The following is a 27,443-nucleotide window of genomic DNA, read 5'->3' as shown; positions in this document are numbered from 1 at the left end:
CAAAACTGCATTTCACCTTCACATGGTGGCAGAGAAACTCAGCTTGTCCTTGAGCAGCATCAAGTCTGGATGCTGTGGATAAGGACCCCTTCAGAGCCATGTTCATAAAACGTTTGTCACCACTTCGTTTAGATGACCCACAATGCTCCGCGGTGCTGTTCCTCCAGTCTCTGGGGAGGGAAGTACCATTGTAGCCAGTGAATTATTGATGGTGTTATAGGGCATGGTGAAGATGTCGTGGGCAACGGTGACAGTGACGGACTCGCCTTAATTGCAAAGAGATACACTCATGTGGGTGTAAAAATGTATTCCACTCTATATTCAGCTTTGCTCAAAATCTTCCTTGAAAGTGAAATGTCACACTTCACACTGTTAAAGAAAGCTTTCAGCTTCTCATCTTTACCCACAATTCTAGAAGAAGATTGTATCACCAATGCTCACTCTTAGTTTAATTAGAAGTCATTTCTAAGCCGGTCCGTGATAGGTTTTGCAGAAGAAATGAAAATGCTCATAAATCTCTCAGTCTTGGTACAGAAAAAATGACTTTTTCTTTTCAAACTGCCTGGGTTGGAAAAGTATGCTGAGGTGGTAGTAGATTTTAAACTTTTATTCAAGCCGTTTATCTTTTCTCAATACCTAGGAGTCTTCAAGGGCTATCACGTGCTCCCCATATACTTGGACACTCAAATTCACTGTTATTCCTCGGCCCACTTTCCAAACCATAGTTAAAACAGACACGAGTGGTTAAGAAATTTCCATTTATTGGTTGTAGTAGTTCAGGCAAGTAAAAACTTCTTCAGAGTTATCTAGGAAATTATTCTCAGCTACTGAGAGAGAGAACAGAACCTAAGTGGGTTATTTTGGAGCTACTAAACAAGCCAAGGGGAGACACATGGACTTATTTCTTTGGAAAAAAATAGTGTATAGTAAGAAGTTTGATAAAAATAAATACTATGTTTATTCAGGTATATATTATGAGGCAAGATAAGTAGAGAAATTGCATGCTTTCCAGTTAATGAGTAAGAGATTAAGAATCTAATTTTCTCCTCTTCCTAGCCAGTCTGTTATGTGGAGCTATAACCAATTCATTCCTTTGACAACTATTAATTGAGCCTTAATAATGTATTGGGCCCTGAAATAAGACCTGCTCTTTCAGAGAAGAGGCAAATACTGAGATTATCTGTAAAGAATGAATTTGAAGGGAGTGGTATGCAGACATGTATTTAGGCTCACTGGCTAGACAGGTACAAAGAATCAAAGGACCTCTCTTGAAGTTGGAACAGATGGGTATCTATTCAATAGTCATGACTGACCTGACAGTAAGTAGGCATCTCTCAGGCAGAATGGAAAAGCCACTTAATTTTGAATGGTAGGAGCAACTCATGCAAATCCTTAGGAGTGTACACATAGGTCCAGTGCAGTGTGATGACGACTCTGGAAGTTGAAACAGTCTGGTACAACTCAAATAGGGGTACAATTTTGAGGTTAGAAAGACAATAGACACTGATTTGTGCAAATCTGTTCCAGGCTGACAGTGGATTTAAACAAAATTCAGTTTGCCAATGAAGTAAGGTTGAAAACACCTCTTAAAATCAGGTTTTACAGTATCGTCTATTACTTACTAAATAATAATGCAAAACTGAGATAATTCTACAATGTACATAAAAGATTTGTGAACTCTTGATCACCTCCAGAATATTTATTGAATGCCCACATTGTTTCATTCATATCACCAGTAATGGAAAGGCATACATTCAAAGGGGTAATTCCTATCCTTATGTTCTTATGGTGTCTCTCAGTTAACGAATGGGACCAGTACCAAGCAAATGAAAACAACGTCTGATGATTCTAATAAATAAAGTACCCAAGGGTGCAAAAAGTCAGAACCATGAGAGAGTGTTTGGCTTCTATGATGTAATCACAGGAAGTATCATAGAATGATATCTGTAACTTTTTATAAAAGATTGGTAACTTTCCAGAAAGGAGGGAGTTTGTGAAGCGCATTGAGAGGTCATTCTTCACTGGTGGAAATAGTGTGTTGAAAGACTTACAAAGGAAAAAGGTGAACTATATACTTTCTGGAACAGCTAGGAGGTGGATAGTTAGATTCTGACTGAGAACAGCCAACTTTATATAGTTTAGTGAATTCAAACGAAAATGAGTTCTCCAACTGTGCAAGAGGTAGTAAGATTTTGACCACCCACTTTGGAATTAGAACTCCTGGGCAGAAAAGCTTTTAATTGGAGTGTTCTGTTGTTACTGTAATCTCCTGGAATTTCTGCATCATCAAGCTACCACAATGAAAACAATGTAGGAAGCAGTGCTGAAGAATTAAACATCATAACAATAACAGTAAAACTGAAATTACATATGCTTCTCATTTGAAAAATGCAGATCAGAGAGAAAATATCAAAATGGCAATATCTTTATTTAAAAAACAACTATTAATCTCATTCTGCAGCTACTATTATTGGACTATTACTGTTATGATTAAACCTTTCAATTACATGCTGCATTCTTGTGTTAGGCTTGTATACTCATTAATTAGTTCTCTTACATAAAACCCAGCGAAGAAGCAAAGAGATTTTATTACCCAGTATTTCACAGACAAGAAAATAAAGGCAACAAGGTTAAGTGGCTCCTGAGTTCCTCTTCTGGAATGTGGGGTGTTCAGGCTGGAAATCTGACCCCATACATGACCTCATTGGCAGGGATCCCTCAGTTGTACTATCAGGATCACACCCCTCACTAATTGGTAACCAGTGCCCCTGATGTTCCTGAAAATTAATCTTACTCAGAGCTGCAAGGTGTACCTGTTTTTCGACTGTTTGTTTACATGCTGCAATTAGCGACCATCTGCTCTGCAGGCTAGACTGTTGGGTCCTTTGGAAATCCTGACTTCTGTGAAGATGAGTGGGAGGTTCTTTGGGAAGGAGAACTGAGTGATGAACAGGACCTCGGCTCCTCTGAAGCGGTGAAGGTGCTGCTTGTGAGAGGTGCACAGAGCAAAGATAGGTGCACTGTCAATCTCCTCACTCGTTGCCTCTCCTTTTCAAGGATTGTTTTACCACTGGAAGCAGAAGAAGGGTGTGGTTTCCAGGACCTTTCCTTTGTACGCAAAGTGTGTGGAAGAGTCTGAATGCACAGCTCTCTTGTACAATGAGGGGCTGAATACAGCATGGGAGCTGAGTGGCAGAACCAGTGGGGAGAAAAATCTCCGGAAATAGAAAAGGCCTCTGCAGTGAAAGAAGATGTCAGTCATGACTCTTAGTGGGCTTATCTCCTCTTCTGGGATGGTAGCATTGTCAGTTGGCCTTTGTCAGTTATCCTATGGCTATAGGAAGCCTGGCCAACCCACAAGACCCGAGAAGTGTTTTGCCTTATTCCTCATCTTTGTCCCTCTTCTCCTACATGTTTTTTTTTCTCCATCTCTCCCTTTTTCCTTCATTACTCCCTCCCTCACTCACTCACTCCTTCCCTCCCTTCCTCCTTCCCTCTCTCCCTGTTTCCCCTTTTTCTTTCTTTCTTAAAGACTTTTGAACCGTAAGGGTGTTGTGCACTGAGGATGCCTCCCCAATCTTCCTGACTGTTGAGTGGAGCCTCTAGGAGACATACAAACATGGCACTAAGACTTTCTTCTAGAATGTTCCCTCTCTTCAGCCACTACCTCTATCTACTCTATCTCCCCTTCCAAGTAAAAACGTAAACCCAGCATTAACACTACCTACAAGACGTGCAGGGACACAGATAGAGCAGAGATTGAGGGAATGCCCAACAAATACCTGGTGCAACCAAAGACTCCCTTTCTCCCCTGATGCTATGAATAAGGCTCTGATAAACTTGCAGACAGGAGCCTGACAGAGTTGTACTCTGAAAGGCGCTATCCATGGGCTACATCCTAGCAGGGGTTCTAGGTTATACCCATACATGGTCACATGGTCCTTGGTTGGAGAAACAGTCTCATAGAGGACCCCCATGCCCTGATAAATTTTGTCCTTGTGGAGCTCCTGTCCTCTCCAGGTCATATTAACTCCCCCTTTTATCATATGATTCCCTGCACTCTACCGAAGGTTTGGCTAGGGGTCTCTGCATCTGCTAGGAAGAGTATTTGTATACTGCGCCTGGGTCCAGTTCATGCAAGGTCCTTGGATGATACTTCAGTCTCAGCAAGTTTATCTAGGCCCTGGTTAGTTGGCTCTGTTGGTCTTCTTGTGGAGCTAGAAGTGAATCCATGCTTCTTGTCCTCCGTTGATGGACATCTTGTGGAGCAGGCCTTAAATCCCCATTAGAAAGTGGTTAATTATTCTTGTAACATTTTTGCCATTGTTGCACTAGTGTGCCATTTTTGCAAAATGTGTCAGTCTTATAGAGACTCAAAGCCAAACATTGGGTGATGTGTAGTGTGTCTTATGGAAAAGTGGGAGGAAAGAGAAAAGAGTATTGATACACTGCTAGGAAGAGTCTTTCAGAGGTCCTCTGTGGTAGGCTCCTGTCCTGTTACTTGGTTTCTCTTACTTCCCTTGTCCATCCCATTTGTCTTTCTAAGTAAGGGTTGATCATCTTACTCCTGGTCCTCTTTCTTGTTTATCTTCTTTAGGTGCACATATGTTAGTATGTTTATCCTATCTTATAGATCTACATAAGTGAGTATATACCATGTGTGTCTTTCTGCTCCTAGGATACCTCAATCAGGATGATCTTTTCTAGATCCCACCATTTGCCTGCAAATTTCATGATTTCATTGTTTTTAATTGCGGAGTAGTATTCCATTGTGTAAAAGTACCACAATTTCTATATCCATTCCTCCGTTGATGGACATCCGGGTTGTTTCCAGTTTCTGGCTATTACAAATAAAGCTGCTAATCCAAGTTGGTTTCCCTAGTAAGGGGAACAGGAACCATTTCTGACATGAACTCAATGACTGGCTCCTTTACCCCCCACCCCTGAGGGAGAAACAGCCTTGCTAGGCCACAGAGAAGGACATGGCAGCCAGTTTTAATGATACCTGATAAGCTAGGGTCAGATAGGAGAGGAGGAGGACCTCTCCTAGCAGTGGACTTGGAAAGGGGCAGGGAGGAGATGAGGGAGGGAGGGTGGGGTTGGGAGGGAATGGGGGAGGGGGCTACAGCTGGGATACAAAGTAAATAACCTATGATTAATATAAAAAATTAATAAAATAAAAAAAATTATAAGAAAAAAAGACGCTATCCAATAGTGCCTCCAAAGGGATGCCGAGACTCAAAGCCAAACATTGGGTGATGTGTAGTGTGTCTTATGGAAAAGTGGGAGGAAAGAGAAAAGGAGTGGAGGTGACAGGAGCTCCACAAGAAGACCAACAGAGCCAACTAACCAGGGCCTAGATAAACTTGCTGAGACTGAAGTATCATCCAAGGACCTTGCATGAACTGGACCTAGGCGCCCTACAAAGATGGAGCAGGTAAGCAGCTTAGGCTTCATGTGGGTCCTCTAGTAAAGAAAATGGAGACCTCATCAGACATGGATTCACTTGCCAGTTTTTTGATCACTTTCCTGGCAGGTCTGCCTTGCCAGGCCACAGGAGAAGAAGACATGCTCAGTCCTGGTGCGACTTGATGAGCTAAGCTGAATGGGAAAGGGAGCTCTGTTTTTCTGAGAAAAAGGGGAGGGTGAGGGAGAGAGGAATAGAGTGGAACTGGGAGGAGAAGAGAGATGGAGCTACAAGGATGTAAAGTGAATAAAAACCTTTTTTGAAAAAAAAGAAAAAAATAAGCTGTTAGGAGTCAGTTTAACACTGTGACCATTTAACAGAATAATAGTAGTAGAATTCTTCCCTGGGGTCTATGCCTTGTCTAACCACAGGTTATTGCCTTACTACTAAATAATGGTACCAGTTATGGGTTTCATCTTGTGGAGCAGGCCTTAAATCCCCATCAGAAAGTGGTTAATTATTCTTGTAACATTTTTGCCATTGTTGCACTAGTGTGCCATTTTTGCAAAATGTGTCAGTCTTATAGATCACAGTTCAGTGTTGGATAGGATTGATGACTACTTTTCTCCTCTGTAACTATGCATACAACATCCAACACTATCAAAGTTATCCGATAGGATAAAGCTTCTAGGTTACTACCAGCTTCACTCACTGTATGTGGTGTCTTTGGCTATAGGGTCTTACTGTCAAGTTCTGGAGGGGAATCAAGAGCATTGACAATAGATTGAAATGTTTGAGGGTCTTTGGATCGAATACAGAGGCCAGGCTGGAAGATGATAGTACAATGAACAAGACAGACCTGAGTGTAGACATTTAGCAAAAAGATATGAATAGCTGTGACACACATGGTGCAAGCATGGAATCTCTTTCTTTCAGCAGTTGCTCTTGACTGACTTCAGATTTAGCACATTTTTGCTAACAGAAGCCAGGATGAGGGCATGGAAGGGACATTACTAAAATGAAAATGGGGTTTTTGCAGCCAGCTGTCAGGAGCTCGGATCAAGGTGGTAAGTCTCTGGAACTCCGAAGTTCCTTGTAGGAAGTTAGTTTAGGGACAAGGAATAAACTCTCTCAGGTTTTCAATTCTGACCTTGCCATGTGCTGATGAATGCCGTCGTCACGTTTGCTAAACTGTTTGCCATGTGCTCAATGTGCAAATTGAGGCTCAGGGACTCAAAAAGTTTCAAGGAACTCAATAGGAAGCAACAAAGGTCATGTTTTTTCTCACATACTCTTCCTAATACTCATCATTGGCAAATGCTGAATTGGTGCCACTTTCTTGGGAACCACTGAACTGGATTTCACCTACCATTCTGCCAAATATAAATGCTTTGTGCACTCTCGCTTTTCTAACAAGACTGTGTGTGTTTTGCTGTCCTTTGTGTCTCTATCAGAATAATGACATACCCACTGTGGAAGCTTAATAGGCATGTATAATCCTTAATAAAATTCAGTTGAGGTTGTAGACATGCCTATTAAATACATAAATACTTCAGAAAAATACTTTGTTCTGAAGGCTCCTAAATATGTATGATAAAAATCAATACAAAGTGTTTTAAAGTGCGCATTAAAATTTTATTTCTGCCGTGTGTGAAAAATAATATTTTGTTTTAACCTTCCAAGTACATCTCTGGTGATTCCTATCACCTGCTTGTCACTCCTGGCATTTTGTCCATTTCCAGCCAGATCATCTAACATTGGCTTACTCATTCTCCACAGACAAAATATCTTATTTCATAATAGCCTTCAGAGATTGCTTCTCCTCTCCACCCGCCTTTCCTCATGCCATCTACACACATGCCAAATTTGTTCACGCTGTTGATAAGAGGTATTGGAACAGGAACAGAAGTGGGCAAGTGTATACTTACCTCCTGGTTTTGTTGCTTCCATCTAATCTTGAACATAGAAGCAGAACACAGTGTCAAAGAAAGAAAGAAAGAAAAGAAAGAAAGAAAGAAAGAAAGAAAGAAAGAAAGAAAGAAAGAAAAACACACCTGTCTGAATTTGCCCAGCTGTCCTGAACTCAAAAGAAACAGCTGTGTGGTCTCATTTTTCACCAGGTTCTCTCAAAACTGCTGCTGTGTTGTTATTTTGTCTTGTCCCTTATTATGTACAGCGAAGGGAAATAGTTGCTCCCCAGAAGCTCCTGATCAGCAGAGAATGCTCCTTGGAACTAATAAATGTTGCCTTTAATCACCTTAAATGGGAAGAGGTGACAGAGATCCTCATAGACAGCCGAGACTTTCTTTCCATTCCAGGATATATGTAAATGTACTACAACTTACATGAACGTACCTTCATGTTTCCGATTGCAACATATTTCACCCCCATTTAATGAAGCCCTCTGGGCATTCGCGTTCTTTTGTGAAGCTAAAAGTGGACTAAATGTGGGCCTCTAGAAATATCAATCACTAAATTTTGTAGCTGCTGATGACCAAGCTGGATGCTTGCCAGCTCCTGAGCACAGGTCCTTTCTTTCACAAGCAATGCTTCCTGAAGCCCCATCTACTAGCCTGCGGCACTCATAGATGAGCGTGGTTCATAATTCACTTCAGGCTTCCATTTTTCCCCGGAAGCCCTTACAGCTCATTTTATAACACTATGTCTTCCCTACTGTTTGCTCATTCTATCATTTGTTGAATATCAGCAATTTGGTTTCTCTCAATCCTTCCTCACCGTGCTTATATAAAACCACAGCCACCCCACTCATCCACACGTGCAGACATAATACTGAGATCCAGGGCCACGGGTTCCACACTCATGTTTTAATCCTCGGCATACAGCATGGTGCTACGCCAACAATGAAGGATTCTCAAATGTATGGAACAGTAAATGTGAAATGACAAAGAAAGAGAGATATATAAAATGTGCTTCACAGCTCTGAACACAAAGACATGGAGCCGAATGGTCTCATTCTTCACCTGGATTCTCTTTTAGAACAAATGTCACATTGTTCCTTTTTCTTTCTTTCCTTCTTTTTGAGATTATAATATAACTACAACTTTCTCTTTTCCCTTTCTTCCTCCCAAACTGTCCTACATACCATTGCTTTCTCTCCTTCAGATTCACTGCCTCTTTTTTGAACTAGTTGTTATTGCATGCAGCATGAATGTGGGGTGTGTGTGTGTGTGTGTGTGTGTGTGTGTGTGTGTGTGCTAAACTGGGTGGGAGAAGGCCCATGAGGCTTAAAATCTACACAAAGAACTAGGGGCAACTGGGAAAATCTGAGGCCAGAAGAAAAGAGCACACTAACAGGTCACCCACTATCGTACAGTCAGCCCTAAAACCAAGCTGGCCCTCCCCAGCTGATCTCTGACTTATAAAATGCCTTACATCTGGATCTCATGGAGGCATTTCCTTGTGTCTTACTATATAGAGTGAAAGTCGGTTTCCAATTCCTGGTATTGGAGTTTTTGTTAGCTGGATTGGAGGGAGCATTATCAGCCCAAATAAGGAAATTCCATTTAAATATAACTATATGTTTACTTATAAACAGATGTATGAAAGATATATATTGAATAGTATGATTCTATATGACTTTTCAGACATCCTTACTGTTATTTTTATCATTTTTTCTCATTCTTCTGTATTTTGCTCCATCACCCTCCCCAAAGAAACTTCACCTTTCTTATTTCCCCATAGAATCTTTTACTCTCATTGTGAATGGGTGCCCGGATTCTTGAAACACATAGTGACTGCTCTGTGCGTTGAACCAAGAAGGAATTCTGTGGTCACCTGCTATATGGGTTTCTGTTATTGTGACTGTGCTGAAGCTATATCATCAAATTTCAACCATGGGGTGGTGCTCCCAAAAAGACAGTCTTTTTCTGTACAGAACTTCATGGAATTTTAAAGGAAGGAGAGCCTATTGTTCTCTCTCATGGTGTTTATGAGGAAAACAGACTCCTTTGACTAGTCTTACCTGCCTAAAGGATATTTGCTCATCAGTCAGACTAACTGTGCCCTATATGTCAAATGATTGCTGTTCTTGAGAAACAAGAGGACACTAGGACTATCTTTCTGTGCACCATGCTTTCCCTTCCCTCCACTGCACCGACTGAGCAGTCAATCCACTGGCTACCAATGAGAAATCACGTGATTGATGCAGATACTCAGCAAAACAGAAAAGTCCAATTTTGTATTAGGGTTTCTGGCCCTCCAGGCTTGAACTGATGCAGAGGCCACGGAGGGGTGTTGCTTACAGGCTTACTTCCCATGGTTTGTTTGATCTGCTTTCCTATAGAACTGAGGGCCACCTGCCCAGGGATGGCACCACTAACTGTGGGCTGGGCCCTTCCCAGCTGATCTCTGACTTATAAAATGCCTTACAGCTGGATCTCATGGAGGCATTTCCTCAATTGAGGTTCCTTTCTCTTTGATGACTATAGATTGTGTTAAGTTGACACACAAAACCATCCAGTAAAACCTTCATGTCGCACAAAGGTTCATTAGTCAAGATGTTACCCTTGTTGATGGTATTATCCTTATCAAGCTTCCTTCTAAATGCCATACTATTCTGTGCACTGATTCCTGATGCCTATACTTCCTTTTCAGAAAATATAAAGTTTCTCTAATTAGAGATGAGATTTCCAGGGGCAAATTACATTGAAGTGGAAAAAGTAGACCTTTATATTTAAATTCATAATAAAATATGAGACCAAAATGGGCATGAAATGGGACTTAGCTGGCCAGATGCTTGACACACAAATATGAGGACTGGAGGATCTGGATCACCAGGACCCGTGTATGAAATCAACAGGTGAATATAGAACCCACCTCTATTTCCAGAGCATGGGAACACACAGGAGAGCAATGGAACCTGCTGTCCAACTAGGTCTGTGAAAACCAAAAGATGTAGGCTTGGCGAGAGACCCTGATTCAATATGTAAGCCTCTGGGTTAAGCATTAGACCTTTGCCCTGCACACAGGCACTCAGGCACACACACACACACACACACTTGCACACTTTTGTGTTTCCCTTGTGTATACCTCCCCCACCATTAAAACACAATAGCTAGATGATAGATAGCTAGATGATAGATAGATAGATAGATAGATAGATAGATAGATAGATAGATAGATAGATGGCCATGGGAATTGAGGAGAGTGGCTAGTTAAGCAGAAGTATCTTCACTAAAAGAGAAAAAAGACATGGGAAAGATTAGAAATGCAATCCAGATTTATCAAGGATGGAGAATTGTTTTACTCTCTCTCTTCTCCCCCTCCCCTCCCCTAACATCCTGCAGCTGTTTCTAACAAAGAAAAGGCTTGTCAAAACAACATAGGGCTGGGCTTCCTACTTCTCTGTAAGATTGGCTGCTGAGGCTCCATATAAGCGAAGTAGTTACCTAAGCCGTGCTCATAATTTCTCTTTCTCATACAGGAATGGGATGGAGAATTTATGTTCATCATGCAAATGTGTGACTTTCCCTGAAAAATGTATGTTATATTCTTTTATCTGTGAATGGGGTTCTTATAAGTAGGATCTGTGCAGATAAAAATAAGTTAAAGTAAAATCATATTAGAGGGATGTGAAAATAAAGTAATTATTTGGAGATATTATAAAGAGATCCTTATTTGAAAAATAGGAACACAGACACCAAAAAAATGACATAGCATGGCAGAGACTGGAGTGACGCAAAGAGTCGCTAAAAGTTTCCAACAGCTAGAAGCAGCAAAAAAGAACATTCCCAAGAGCCTCCTAGTATTTAAGGGGTCATAATCCTGATGCTGTCTCATGGATTTCAGAATGCAGGAAGAAATGTTCAAGTTTCTGCAAGTCAGGACGCTTACCCTGCAGGGTGTTGAATGTTCAAATTCTTAACAGAACCCCATGATTCAAGGAGAAAGTGATACTTCAATATTTTTCCTTCTTGTAATTGAATCTCCAACCTGTTTCATTGCAGCCAATAGCAGCATTGAAGAGTTACATTAATCCAAAGACTCTTAGATACTCCAGAGAATCCAGGGAAAGGAACAGAAGGAAGCCAAATATTTGAAGCAAACCAATGACAAGCAGCTTGAGAACAGACATTGGGTGTTTCCCAGCTCTCAAGAAAAACAGCCTGGAGACAGCTCATACCCTCAGTCCTATGTCCTAACAGCAGAAGTTCAGGCTTGTGCATCCTGTCAGAACTGCTAGCCCTGTTATCAAGCACAGCACAGAGCAGAGAGCACTGGAGCAGTAAAAAAAGGGTTGCAGACCCTAGATGCTTCATGATAAATAGAAATATTTTCTTGTAAGAAAATTAAAATGCAAATTGCAATGTCTGCTTAATATCATTTCCAGAATCCTAATGCTATAAATACACTGTTTACTCCACATGCAGCATAGAGGCCTAATTGTGTTAATATGCAGGAGGACAGCTCACCTCGCTTGTAAAATACCCTCCTTACGTTTTATAGCTTTACAAATGTCAGGCTGTTAGGCCATAACTCTCCTGCTGAGGACCTCATTACCTATAAAGCATTCATATCTGTCACATAAAAGATGCAGGTGCGATGCAGATTCGGCAACTAATCCATGCCTCTTTATCCAGCTGGCTGGTGTTACTTAGTCTTTCAAACCGCAATTATGTTACTCTGGACCCCCTTTACAAAGTACTAATTTTTTTTAATGTTCTATATGAAGGATGGAAACTTTAAGTCAGAAGATTCCTTTACATACTTTGGGAGCCTCTTGCATAACACTGACCAACAAGGTGAAAGAAGGCTTCTCATGTCTGGTGTTGGGTTTTTGTTTTGTTTTGTTTTTAGACGGTATTTGGCTTTTGGAAGAAGCATTCTCAAGACAGGTGAGACCATTTTTAGTTTTTTTCTTTATTATTATTATTATTATTTATTACAATTTATTCACTTTGTATCCTGGCTGTAGCCCCCTCCCTCATCCCCCTGTCCCATCTCCCTTTCCTCTAACTCCCCTATGTCCCTCACCTAGTCCACTGATAGGGGAGGTCCTCCTCCCCTACTATCCGAACCTAGCCTATCAGGCAGATGGGAGCATTTCATTTAAACTACATATGTATGTTTATATTCAGACTTCTGTGTAGTATAGGTATTTTAGGTAGAAATTTCATAGTATGATACCTTATAACTTTTCTGGACATGTTTTCTGTTATTTTTACTTTCTTCTTTATCTCGCCTCACCCTCCCTAAAGAGCCCTCTTTCTTCCATTTCCAGATCAGATCAGTTGTATTCTACTGGTAACCTCTCTATTGCTGCCTGACTCCCCTATCCCAGCAACAGTCCCTTTTTACCTTCCTGTATTTTCCCCCTCTGGGATATATACACACTTCTGAAAATTTGGAGCTAGGATCCTCCAATGAGAGAATATGTGATCGTTGTCTTTTTAGGTCTGGGTTACCTCACCCAGTATGATCTTTTCTAGTTTACTTTTTTCTAGTTTTTCATTTGCCTACACAGTTCCTACTTTTATTCTACCTTATTTTTTAGAGGTTATTACTATTGTCGCTGATTACCCCCCCACCAGTTTACTAAGCTGGTATAATTTCCAAGTATGCCCTAACCATTTGTCCTTACACCCAAAGATAACAGTAGTCTTCACCAGTCATCAAGGAAATGTGTCTTTGTAGCAGACCAAGACTGTTATAGATCCCAGTCTTGATGGATACATCTGCAAAGCTCTCTGGCACCTAAGGCTCAGGCAACATAGTGGAAGAAAGGGTGGAAAGAATTTAAGAGCCAGAGGACCAGGGAGTTTTCTTTGAGATTGTCTCCTAGTAATGCTAGTACCCAAGATGTTTCAGCAATAGGACTGCCCAAGCATCAGGTGAACACACACACACACACACACACACACACACACACAAAGATATGCCAAAGTAAAAGGGGGGAAAATCACCAGGCCTCAATCTTACAAAAAGAACTACAGGTAACTAAAGAATACTGAGAGTGAGTAAAATAGTCTTCCCCAGGAAAGAGCACATCAATGGGTTACGCAATACCAAATGGTCATCCCTGAAAACATAAATACAAGTAACATTATGTAGGAATGACCGGGTTATATTTAAATATATATCTACATTCTTGATATGTATGCTTATGTAATACATATATACATATAACAACAATTCATGTAAAAGAGGCCATAACTTGAAAGAGAGCAATGAGGAATTTGAAGGTGAAAAGAGAAGGGATAAATGATCTAATTATATCTAATTATATTGTAATCCCCCAAATAAAAGAAATAAAAATAAAAATATTCCTCTCCTCTGGTGGGCCATATTGTTAGAATCTCTTTGTAAAACATTCATATCAATCATAATACAAACAATGCAGAGGCAGTTCTAAAATTCTCAGACATTTTGCAGCAGTTCCAAGAGTAGGAGGCCACCACTTTCTTTGTACTGTCTCAAGCAGCCATAACTCGAGGAACAGCTAACTGTATTCATTTCTTATAGTTTCTGAAATGGAAATGTCTGGGACTGAGTTGCAATGTTTAGTGAGGACCTTGTTGTTGTGTTGTGGAGGTCAGAGGATTCGGAACAGCAGGGAGGAAAATGAGAATTCAAACATGTAGGTTTCTGTGACTGGCTGTTTAATTACTAGCATTACGCCATGCATGAGGATGAAGTGGTACACAAAACCTCCTGTTTGGCCCCTCCTCCCAGCATTGTTCACCGGGCACTCTTAAGAAGGATAATGACAGGAAGCCTTAACGATTTTGTGTGAGGGGCTGTGACACTTCCCCTGCCAATTTAACCACGAGCTCATTGAGCATACACACATCATGCTACATTTAAGAATACAATTCCATGTAGTTTCTATAAGTAATTTTTATGTGTGAGTTTTTATTAATCTTAAAATAACTGAGAATCACATTGTTATCTTCAGAAAGACATTAAGATAGAGAAATGTGAACCATCCAGAAGCCGAGTAACTGGTGGAGTAATCTTCCTACTTAGATCTGAGTGGATCAATCAGGAGAATTTCAACTATACTAGAGACCAGTCCTGACCTCAGTTATAGAGGTGCAGAGCTGGGGTACAAATAGCTGTTTCAAAAGTTCCTTTCCCACTGTCTCCCTGGGTGGTTGGCTTTCTCTTATATCACCAACATGCTTTTCCCTGCTGTTAGCTAAAGCAGCAGTATCCGGGGCCAGTCCCTACGTTGTGAGCCACAAACCATATCTAAAATGTTGCATGAAGATACTGCTTTAGGCCTGGCACAGCCATTTCTCGGATGGTGGGCCATCAGCGACATCTGAGCTTCCTCAATCTCAAAGCAGAATGGCAGCCCCTGACATCCTTTTACATCGGCTATGCTTTATACCAAAGTCAGGCCATGAGTTGCGGTACTGTTACTCCATTCACCAGCAGTTACTCTGACTACCATCATGCCTTCCAGTGCTCTAAGTTTTTGTAGTGGTTCAAGTCATATTTTTTTTTCCATATAGAAGAGTGATGCTCTCATGGCAGAGTCTGTCTGTGGCTCCAACGAAGCATAACAACCTTTAGCTGAAGGACGACACTTCCATGAATTGTTCAGCTGCAGTGCTCAATTAACCTTCCAATATATCTCCCCCACCACTCCCATTTTCTCCTCACACTCTGTCAAACATGTCACAAACAGAGCTGCCTTCTGATGTGGACATTGGCTCATTAGGCCCCAGCTGAGATCGTTAAATTGTTTCTTTAGGAAAGAAGCAAAAGGGCAGATTTCTACTTCCTTTGATAGAACGGGTTCTAAACGTCTACCCTGTTGTGAGATGGATAGTAGCTGATGATTCAGTGATATTTCAGACTCCGCTGGGGGCAGACTGGCTGCTAACAAGATGGAGGTTGGTAGGATGGAGCAGCAGACAAAGAGCCAGGGCATGGGCATAGATTTCTGGTGTTGCTTTCCTTTGTGGGCCAATCTTAATGTCATTATTTTTTCCCTTAAGACAGGCTTTCTAAACCTGAGCATTATTGACACTTGGGGCTACAAAGTCTTTATTGTGAGGACTGTCCTGAGATTTGGGTTGTGACAGCATGCCAGAGAAACCAGCAGCATGTCCTCCAAGATGTAACAAGTAAATGTGTACCCAGAATTGCCAAATATATCATGAAGAAAAAAATCACCTTCAGCTGAGAAATAATGCCTCACGTGCTCTAGATGTTTGGCTTCCTCCAGCCATGTCCACAGAGAAAACAAATCACTAGTTTACACTATAGGTTAGTGGCCATAAAAGCATGAATGATTAAAGAATTACTACTGCTATGACCAGGCAGACCAAGTCTTCTTAAATGCTTCTTCTTCTCCCATTCTTCACTCTTCCTAGTCTTCCTACTGAAACTTAAGTGTTCATCTGTCATTTTTAGCATATGTAACATAAACAAGCTACTACTGCCGGTCAAGAAAATGGTCTTTCTCCTGGTGGTGACCCGCATTCTTTTGGATTTGCTCTTTTTTTTTTAATTACAATTTATTCATTTTGTATCCCCCCATAAGCCCCTCCCTCCTCCACTCCCGGTCCCTTCTTCGCACATACCCAAGTCCATTGATAGGGGAGGTCCTCCTCTCCTTCCTTCTGATCTTATTCTATCAGATCACATCAGGAATGGCTGCATTGTCATCTTCTGTGGCCTGGTAAGGCTGCTCTCTCCTCAGAAGGAGGTGATCAAAGAACAGGCCTATCAGATTATGTCAGAGGCAGTCCCTCCTCCCATTACTATGTAACCCACTTGGACACTAAACTGCCATGGGCTACATCTGTGCAGGGGTTCTAGGTTATTTCCATGCACGGTACTTGGTTGGAGTATGAGTCTCTGGGAAGACCCCTGTGTTCAAATTTTCTGGTTCTTTTGCTCTCCTTGTGAGGTTCCTGTCCTCTCCAGATCTTACTATTTCCCACTTCTTACATAAGATTCTGTAATACTTTTTATGTGTTCTGTAATTAGAGAATTCTCCTTCTAAATAAGTATCCATACTTAGCATAAGATATTAGTGGTTAAGAGAATGGATGGCTTAGGCCTCTAAAATTTTATGTATTTTGCATTTATAGTACCTATATGTTTATATCTGATTTTAATATGTATTAACTAAAGCACTAGTATGTTGAAAAGGGTAGAGGACCAATATTTTATTCAGTCTGTGGTGAAGCTATTTTAGAAATCACAGTGTATGTCCCTCTAGGCACATGCACAGACACAAATATGTCACATATTTTTAAGTTAAATGAGATGAAGGGTAGGATGAATATTAATTTTTTCTCAGGTGCTCCACTGCAAAAACATACAACCTGCAACACTGAGTATTAATTTCTGCTTTACAGGTCCAGAGTTTATCTAATTACTATTTGTACCTACAGAGGAAGAGGCTGACTTGCTCTTGTCTGCTTTTCCCTGAAGTCATGAAAATGGGTGATAGATTGTGTGCCACAGCGCTAGCATTGCAAGCCACACCCTCATTCTGCTCAGATAATAAAGGTACACTCAGGACTGCTCCCCATGAGCTAAATACCAGATCCCAACCTCAGAGTCCACAATTTTCTTCTTGCTAGGACAAAGAGAGACCATCAAGGCCTCTATCTCCTCATGTGCTCCAGTCACCCACTGGGACTGACAAAGCTATGATATCCTGTGTTGTACATGGTATGCTTCAGAGTGATTCTGTCACAGTCTGAAAACAGCTGGTTCGTTCCCTTGCTAGGAACAGAAGAGTGGCTTGACTGTGGGCACATCCTGTGGTGACCTCTTCACATTCAGGAAGAGTTCAAGTTCTTCTTCTCACCAGGTTTTCATTCTATCAGGCCCTTCAGACTTTCTCTGCATTCTTTGTTTTAAATATTAAAAGGAGGGAGTTTATGGTTTAGTTGTGCCAGCTTTGAGCTGTGTAGTCCAGGAAAAAAAGTGTTTCACTTCTAAGACTAGAGTGTCCCACATTTTACATGTGATTGGAAAAAACAAAACAAAACAAAACAAAACAAAACAAAAACCCCACAACGTAAACAAAACCTTGTCTAAGCACAAGCACAGAACTGTTATATCAATCCATCAGTGCAGAATAGGATGCTTTCATGCATGTAGGGTGCAGCTCTGTGTAACCACAGGCACAGAGCAGATCATGTCAGTCTATGCATTCAGAAGTGGGTTATGTGTCCAGACTTGGGGTGGGGTCCTGTGTAAGTACCAGGGAAAGAGAACAATCCTGGCATTCCTGGGGCTCATAGTGAGGAGCTAACGGAAAAGAAGGAACATGCACATATATAATACAATTAGGAAAGATGCAGATAATTTAAGGCCAAGGGTCAAGAAGAGATGTGTGTGTTAGGAGACATGGAGGGTCAAGTGAAATGGTGGCCAAAGCTCTGAAAGGGACCAGTTGAATAGGTGCTCAAATAACATGAAGAGAGCTATGAAAAGATTGGGCCTTTAAAGCTGTCTAAGGGTGAACAGCCCAGCCCGTGACCAGTGGGACGGGACTGTCTACATTCATTGTGTGTGTGTGTGTGTATGTGTGTGTGTGTGTGTGTGTGTGAGAGAGAGAGAGAGAGAGAGAGAGAGAGAGAGAGAGAGAGAGAGAGATACCAATATAGCATTGTCATCTTCAAAGTCCATGCTTGAGAACAGTACAATTCTCAGTTTGGGGACTGGGCTGCATTAATAGCTATCCTGGGCTCATATAGTCCATGGTGTCTGAGCTGGACATCTATCTCTCCTAGATGTTGGAACAACAGGACACTTTGGTGGAAGATGAATTAATGAGGAGAAGAGATGGCTAGAAATTACAAATGGTCAAGTTAACCCAAAATATGAAGCCCTTCCTAAGTCCAAGCCCAATATTTCTGGCTAAATTCTCATCATGTAATCTCTAAGTGATTTAAATTGTTCATTTCTTCTACCTCTAACTAAAAGGATACAGTTGGCTAAATTTTCTTTCTTTCTTTTTTCTTTCTTTCTTTCTTTCTTTCTTTCTTTCTTTCTTTCTTTCTTGTTTTGTTGTTGCTTGCTTGTTTGTTTGTTTTGTTTTCTAAGGAAAGATTTTTCTGTGTAGCTCTGGCTGTTTTGCAACTCACTTTGTAGACCAGGCTGGCCTTCTACTTACAGAGATCTGACTGCCTCTGCCTCTCAACAGAAGGAAATACCGTATAATAGAGATTCCAAGTCACATTCCTACCACATTACTACCCTTACTTAAGTGCCTTCATTGATTGTTTGCCAGGTCACTGGGATGAGATAATGAAGACAATCCAGAGTTTCTTTAGTGCCCTCCAAACTTTGACTTCGATCAGGCATTACCTTGTAGCATGAGAGTGGGCAAAATGACAAAATAATATTAGGCTGTGTGTGTGTGGGAGGGTGTGTGTGAGAGAGAGTGGTGGGAAGGGAAAAATATACACAGAGAGATACATACAAAGAAAGACACAGACAAACATGCAGGCATACAAACACTGACAGATATTTTTTCCATACTAATTATAGATATATCATTCTTCATTTGAATTTTGGTTCACTAAATAATTTTAAAAGCTGATAATTGCAAAAGAGATGGCTTACTGAAGGTACACCTACTTACACAAACTCTCTGGAATACATTTTATTCTTTGCTCTTTTGCACTACTGGCACACCAAATACACTTTTCTGCTGTGTCGGTAATGATTTTATTATCCGTATATATGCCATAACGTTATGCTAAAAATCTTTGTTCACAATAAAAGGTTTTAGAAGGACTCCTGAAATGTTTCAGGGCTGTTTGACATGGACACTTTCTCTAAGCTATTCCACATTCAAGACACCTTATTTTATATAATGGCTTAACTGATACTCACAGGTGCTTCATAAGACTTAAACGATTATCCTTTTTTTTTTTTTTTTTTTTTTTTGTCTAAATGAAGTGTCCAGAGTTACAGTGAATTAGTAGAAAGAACCAGGACACGGTCTTGTGATCCCCAGGTCAGCAAACCTCTATCTTACATGCCACTCACAGTCCAGCATCCAGGAAGGAACCCCATCCCTGTGCACCAAGACTTCAGCCTTCTGTGAAGGTGATGGGAACTGTACCCATATCAACATAGTAGCAAAACGATGGGAAGTAGCCTGGATAGTTGTCACAGATTTCCAAGGGAGAAAGGGCTGTCGAGCTTAGAGATGGAAGACTAATGCCCTGCCTGCTTCACTAATGTGCGGCCAGTTTAGAGTTTATAATCCAGATGAGTGAAGTAATCCTCTGTTGTGCAAACAAGGATACAAGGAAGATTCTCCAACAAGGCTGGTGAGGCAGGGAAACATAGGACATGACACACATGCTGTCTTCTGTCATGACGTTGACCCAAAGCTATGTACCGGGCCCTCTTTGTTTCTTTTATTTCAGGGGCTGATTGTGTGAATTACACATTCAGTTCATCCAGCCTGTCTACCAGCACACGGACGTTCATTCGAAGGCTGAGCATTCTCCTGCGTGGTGCAGCCACAGGCCATCAGTACAGCCATCAGAAAACCGCAGTGAAAGCCGCACTCCTGGGAATTCAGCCCAGGCTTTGCACTGTTCTCATCTTTTCCCTAAGTGCTCTTACAGCTTTGCTAAGAGTGACACAGTTTTATCAAACAACATAGGCAAAGGTTTTCACACTGACTCCATTCCTTCCAGATGCATCAGAGACATACTCGTGCATACGTGTGGCATAGTCATACATGTGCACAAGCATGCATATACACATATGCAGATGCCCATATATATTCTTATTATTGCCTAGATTTTATAAAGATTAAATAGTCCTTGTAAATATTTATCTCTGATGTATCTGGTAAGTCTGGAGACCGTTTTTTTATTATGTATGGTGGATACATCACAATATGGTTCTGGAATTTGTAAAATTACTTTCTGAGTTATGTAAACAGATTAAGGATTCCAGAAACTTGATTATAAACATGTTTAGTAACTAGTAACTAAACAAATAATGCACAGCACTTATTATCATGTGAATGTTTAAAATATGTCCTTAGATCAGTGAATGCATAAAAGTAAGTTATGAGCCACACACGTAATTTTAAGTTTTCTAGTAGGCACATTTAAAAAAATTAAAAATAATAGCTATAATTGTTTTAACAATATATTTAAACTATTATAACTAGAATATTAACCTTCCAAAATATAGTCACCATAAAAATTGAGGTATTTAAAAAAACTTTTGAAACAAGAAATGATTTCGCATAAATGCACAAGCAATACACATTTTTTTTTCTCCTTTCTCTATTTCATCTTATTGCTCTCATTTCTTTCTTTGTGTGCTTGGAATTGAACCCAGTATCTTTTACACACTAAACACACATTCTGCAACTGAAATACGTCTCCAGCACAGAGAAATTTTTAGACATCATAAATTTATTTCTTTGGTTTTATTTTATTAAAAATAAAGATTTCACATTAAGATATTACTTAAATATTTAAACATCACTAAATATTATATGAAATTTATATACTAAAGAGCACAGGATTCACGAGTTTTTCAAAATTATGTAATTTATTTCTAACAAGTAAAATTTAAACAGTTAAATTTAATTTTAGTGCCATAGAATTATTGAAGGAATTTTACTGTAAAAGTCTCTGCTATATGTAAAAAATACGTTCTTTCATAAAAAATCCATAATAGCTTGCTTTTGGGGGGCATGTCAACATGTGTCAGTATCAGGCAGGTTAAGTATTTATTTTGTGGGGTTTACATAATGATGATGCTGGGAAGTGCAGGGACTTCTCTGACTATGAATTGATGGAAGATGAAGCTCTGGAAAGCAGCAAAGTTCAAAGTCAGCCTTTGGTAACTCATCAAGCCCATGGATAGAGGCCTGAGGTCAAACGCTGCGGGCTCTTCTTTGTGTGACAGTTTCCTCAGAATTTCAAGTTCTTTATACTGTATCTTGTGTTTCACATCTTGCACACGGGACTAAAGGCATGGCTTGACGCTTGCGTGGTGACACCTCTTTTGATCAAGTAGTGAGGATGACGGGGGACAGAGAAAAGTGTCTGCTGGAGTATGGGGGGGCAGAGAAAAGTGTCTGCTGGAGTATCGGCAGTACCTTCTTCAGCCTGGCATCTACAATAATCACATGAGCATTCATCCTGAATTCATACGTAGTCAAATGTGCATTTTGTTAGACAAGCAAAGCAAGACATCCCCAAGAATCCCAGCAGTGATTCCTGTTCCCAGGAAGTGACATCCCCTGAGCACACACCCTGGCAACTTCCTAGATGCATTACTTTGATAAATGTACTAGTCCCAAGTGGCTCAAAATTACAATGTAATGTGTTCATTTTGTGCGTAGAGTGAGGTGGGCAGTGTCTGTGGGTGCACGCGTGTCCCGCATGGCCGCAGCGTCTGTGTCGTGTCTGTGTGGGAGTCAGAGGACAGCGTGCAGAAATTGGTTCTTCCCTTCTACCAAGTGCATGCTGAGGATAACACTCAGACCAGGTTTGTCGAGAGCATTTACTCGGGGCATTGACTTACTTTGGGACCATCTTGCAGGACCCCAAAGCAACTCTTCAGCATAAACATATGAGGTTGGATATGTGGCTTAGTGGGTAACATGCTTAATGCTCGGATAATAACCCAAGTGATGATACCCATAACTCATGTAAAAGCTAGTTACAGAAACACAACCTATCAAATTCTGGCCTCCGTGTGCACCTACACACATGCACTTACACATGTTCCCCTTCCCCTCCCCCCCCCAGAAATTATAAAGTGACTCCGGAAGGCACAACACTGGCTGGGTTCATCTCCGACTGGATTCAAGTGCAGCTGTTCTTGACTGGGGCCTTTGTGGAGCAGACCTGGCCCTGCTGCTCACATGAAGATGGCATGGGACTTTCTTTACGTCACTGAATATGAAGATTTGTTCCAGTATCTCCCACATCTTCTCAAATGTTAGCTAGAGCCCCGAGGCTAGGTCCTCATTGGTGGTGAAAAATGTTCTTTCTCTATTTGGACACCATACCCCAGTCTATATTCCTAACATACCATCTTCACTCATGAGTCCTCCAAGTGCTCTCCATCTTCATTCATGAGTTCTCCAAGTGCTCCTCATCTTCATTCATGAGTTCTCCAAGTGCTCCCCATCTTCATTCATGAGTGCTCTAAGTGCTCCCCATCTTCATTCATGTGTGCTCCAAGTGCTCCTCATCTTCATTCGTGAGTTCTCCAAGTGCTCCCCATCTTCATTCATGAATGCTCCAAGTGCTCCAGTGTCCAGCACTGTTTTCTCAGGAAATGGAAATGCTCTCTCCCTCTCCCTCTTTCTCTCCCTCTCCCTTTTCTTTTCCCTTTCTCTCTCTGTCTCTCTATCTCTCTGTCTCTGTCTCTATCTCTATCATCTCTCCCACCGTGAAAGACCATTTATCTTGAGATTAGCCTCTCTCAAGAGAGAAAGGAGTTTACTGGCCGTATTCAAATTAACTTTCAAAGTCACCATATCATATTTTGTTTAATTTGTAGGAAGCCATCAGGGGACTCACAAATTTGTACTGTCCTATTATGTTGTCAAGTGCATGAGAGCTAAGCAGGAATTACACCCCTATTTATTTGTACTGTCAAAGTAAAATAAAAGGGAAGTGGCCATCTCTGTCATTTCAGTCAGCGTTGCACACCTGTGCCCTCTATATTCACACGTAGTGTAGCTCGGGCACACGCCACTGTCTGTTGTTACCCAATAGAGGTTGCATTTACTTACAACCGCTCCAACTTCCATGATGTTTGGAGATAAAAGCAGACTTGTTCAAGTTTTTCCCAATGTTCACAAATTATTTTCCATCGAGATCTGAAGTTCTCCCTTCATGATTGATTGGTCTTCTATCTATGGGTATTTTCATGCGCTAAAACTAAGCACTAAATTTCCCCAAGGATCTACAGCCACCTGGACACAAACCTAAGCAGAATTTTTGAATATATCAGGGCTCTGTGTGTGCACATGCATGGGGATTTTCATGTGTTTGGGTGTGCATATGTGGGTTGCCTGTGTGAGTGTATGCACATGTAATATATACCTGTGTGCGCACACATTTATGTACATGTGTTTGTATAGTGTGTGTTAATATGAGTATGCATTTACATAAGGGAGCATATGTGTGCATGTGTGAGTGTACATGTGTGTCTTCCTGTGCATGTCTGTGTGTGTATGTCTGTATATGTTCGTGCATGTCTATTTCTGTGCATATGCTTTTGTATGTGGGTGGCTGTTTCTGTTAGTGTGTATGTATGTGTACATGTGATTGTTTGTGTATATGTTCATGTCTCTGCGTATTTGCGTGTGTGCCTGCATGTGTATGCACCTATGTATGCATTTTTGTGTGAGATCATGCATGTATGTTTGTGTGTGTACCTGTGAGTGCATGCACGAATTTATTTGTATGTGTGTGTGCTCACTTCACATTTCACAAGAACGAACATTTTTCTTGTTTTATTCTATTTAACCTTCAAATATTTCAAAGAGAAACCATCTCATATTAGTCAACACTTCAGTATGAATGAGCTATCAGCTTCAAGGTCAGAAATACAAGGGAGCTGGCATCAGGCATGACGATTCCAAAGAAACAGACGGTAACAAAAGGTATGAGAGGTGGACAAAGCAAGGTTAACAGGAGCACTTCCAGTGACAGAATGAGCACTGGGTCTGCCTACTTTTCACTGTTGTGTGGACCAGGATTGCTTTGGGAAATAGGAAGGTCAATCATGTAACTGTCTGCCTCCCAGGACCAGTGTGTTATCAAGGTGCTTGTTATCTGTGAAGCTCTGTGTTAGCAGGTTGCTTTATTCTTATCTCCTATACCGTGAGGAAGATAAATAATTACACTTTCATCCGAGTAGGTGGTGCCTTCTGAGAAAGCGTTCTGCTCTGGTGACTAGGGTATTGGTGCTCTTTAAAAAGAAATTTCTATCAGAGAAGACTGCTAGTTGTCACAAAGAGGAATTCTTTACTTCCTTGAGTGCACACGGCCTTTTTAAATGTGCCCCTGCTTGGTTCACAGAACTCAAGGTGGTCAGGCATGAATGGTGCCCTGGGAGCATGGCTTAAATGGCTTCATTCAGCACGTCAGCCCAGCACTAAAAGACCGCACATTTTTAATAAGGTGAGAAGCTATTTGGTGGATAGTCTTACTAGATAGAAGAGGTGTCCCTAATTCTATTATTCTCTTCATTGTCACAGACTGTACTGGAGAGTGAAGTTTTAGAATTGTGCTTTTTAGCTTCACTGCAACAGAAGTTGAATAGCCCAGGGAATCTTGAAATACATGGAAAGAATAAAAGTTGCAGAATTTACTTTGTATTTGGGGATCTTTAGTTCAAGTTTTATTTGTCACACGAAGAAACCAGTTCCCAAGAGTTGAGTTACTCAGTAACCCAGCGAGTTGGTGCTTAGCTGCCCTCCTTCTTCCCCTTCCCTAGTTGTCTCTCCTCCATTCTCTCCTAAGCTTTTCTTCTCATCTCTCCATCCTTTCCTTATTTCCTCTTCATTTCCTACCACCTCTATTCATGTGCTTCTAACCCCATGAGAAAGTACTTTTTGCATCCTTTTCAACTCCATACTTGTAAAAACCTTTGATTTTATCAGCAGAATAGCAAACACTCTGAATTTATGCACACCTACAGAATAGTTGCCCTTCTGATAGGTAAAATGTGCTTTTCCCAGAGGGAAAGATCCACACATAGAAAGGGCAGTGGAATGCCTAATCTCTCCTCACTTTCTAATTGTTGTGTTTCCCAGTTCCAATAACATTAACCTTCAGAGTCCATGGTACAATAAAGTTCTATTTCAGTATTCATCATTTTAATAAGCAAAACCGTTTTATCTAAAATCATATTAAAACTGTCCATCTTATAGGATTAGGGATAAACACTACAAGAAAAGTCATATTAAGTATTGATTATTTTCAGTCAAATGTAAAACACTGTTCAGGTGTCTTAAATACTCAGTTTGTTCATCTAAAAATGATTGAATTGTACATTTCAATTTTCTGGTGACTCCATCAGTCTATGTTTTTATTGTTTATGCAATGCCAATCTTTGAGTTGGGTTCTTTTAGAGAAGCCATCATTTATTCTTGGAAGGCCAGAGTACCCAATGGGTTTGTGGGCTTGTTACTGCACCCTTAAAATGATACATACAAAAAAATTTTAAAAAATGATACATCCAGTGGTTAGTTCATGCAAAAGTACAGTGAGCTAATTTATATCCAAAATATTTTTTAAACTTTAAAAGTATTTTAAGTTCTGAGCAAAAATTATGGATATTTGCTAATTTTAACTACAACAAGATTGAAGCCTGCAAAAAAAAATAACTACTTGTATATATTTATCTTCACAGGATTTCAGAAAATAGTATATCCTGCTTGCAAGTTTTGGGTAAGACACCAGCTGGGGGAACAAGCAGCAAGGGAGCAGGGTGAGGAAAGTGAGCATAAGTGAGGATGGGAGAGTAAAAAGTTGGAAGATTATAGATTCCACAACCTGTCCAAACAAATGATATGGACATATCACCGACATCATAGATAAATTCAAATAAAAATAACAGTGCAAATAAACATAACGATACCCATGGGAGTATTTGTATACGTAAAACATAATTAGAAATAGACAGCAAGAAAGAGAATGGAATTTATTTTTACGCCAAAATTTTCATACCTAACAGGATCTAATTAAGCTTGCTTATTTCACACTCACATCCTGTGGGCTGCCTCATTTCCTTTGTAAAACTTGTTCAATTCCTGAGATCCTGCAATTTTCTAAGCCTTTCTGGCCTAATCAGACTCTCCAGCCATGCCTGGCAATACTGTTTTTCTGCCACTCAATGAACATCTTTCCTACTCTTTCTACTGGGTGTCACCACAGAGCCCTGTCTCTTGGGGCAACACACAAGCACAGCCTGTGACTCTGCTGAACATCGCAGGTAATGAAAGTGCTTGAAGCAAAAATGCTAACTGTCACATGGCTCTTCTACGCTTTGGGGGTGTGCCATCATCTTTAACGTTAACAAAGCTCCCTTCCTTTGTCAAAATCTGTCCCTACCTTACCTTTTCTGCCTCCACCAAAGAGGTGCTGTCCTGTAATAAGAATGCTGATGGCATCTTCGTGAGGTCTGTGGTCAGGCTTCCCATTATCAAATAAAGCCAAGCACTGTGTTTGGAGAGGCTGATCAATAACCGTATTAGCTGAATAAACAAAGTGTTGAGTTGGGGAAATCATCCTTGAGTTTACTTTTGCAGTCTCTACAACTGCACACAATTATGAAATCAGCATCTGCTAGGCTCATTGTGCGAATATTTCCACTCCAATATACTCATCTCCACCCAGAGATGCTGTTAAAGTACTCTAATGAATCACAAAGTACAAGGAAGGAAAACATTACTTATCTGAAGGAAACATGGCAGTAATTTAAAGGTACTTTTTTTCTTCAAATAAATCTTCAGGTCAAAATGCTGACAGAATTTTACATCTTTGATCTTTTGTAAGAAGAATATATAGGTAAGATGCTACCCAAACCAAAAATGAATATGCCAAAGTTTTGTTTTATTACTGTTATTTAATTTTAAAAAATTAGTTTATCATGTTGTGTTATATCTTCAAAAGCAAGGTAGACATTACACAGAACTCTAAATTATTTGAAGTCTAGAAACCCAAACATGTAAATCTCTTCCAATGAAGTTTTGCATTTTGGCTTTCTTTTTCTTTCTTTCTTTCTTTCTTTCTTTCTTTCTTTCTTTCTTTCTTCCCCCCCCCCCCTTTTCAGGTGGCTTCCAGAGAAACATTCTGTGGAATGTGTGAGTAATGTGGAGAACATGGGACATTTAGCAGACACTGCTCACACACTGAAAGATCTTTATGCTCAGCAAATATGCCACATTAAATGACTGTTTTTTGGATGCTACTTCTTGACCCAAGAAGTATGAAGGCATGTATCATTCTATCTATACTACCAACTAGTGCCAGATACTCTGTATATTCTCTCGCTGTGGTTGGCTTGATTGTAAAGGATAACAAAGAAA

Source organism: Meriones unguiculatus, chromosome 2 (genome assembly GCF_030254825.1).
Source record: "Meriones unguiculatus strain TT.TT164.6M chromosome 2, Bangor_MerUng_6.1, whole genome shotgun sequence".
Lineage (NCBI taxonomy): Eukaryota > Metazoa > Chordata > Mammalia > Rodentia > Muridae > Meriones > Meriones unguiculatus.
This window is presented reverse-complemented; position numbering follows the sequence as displayed.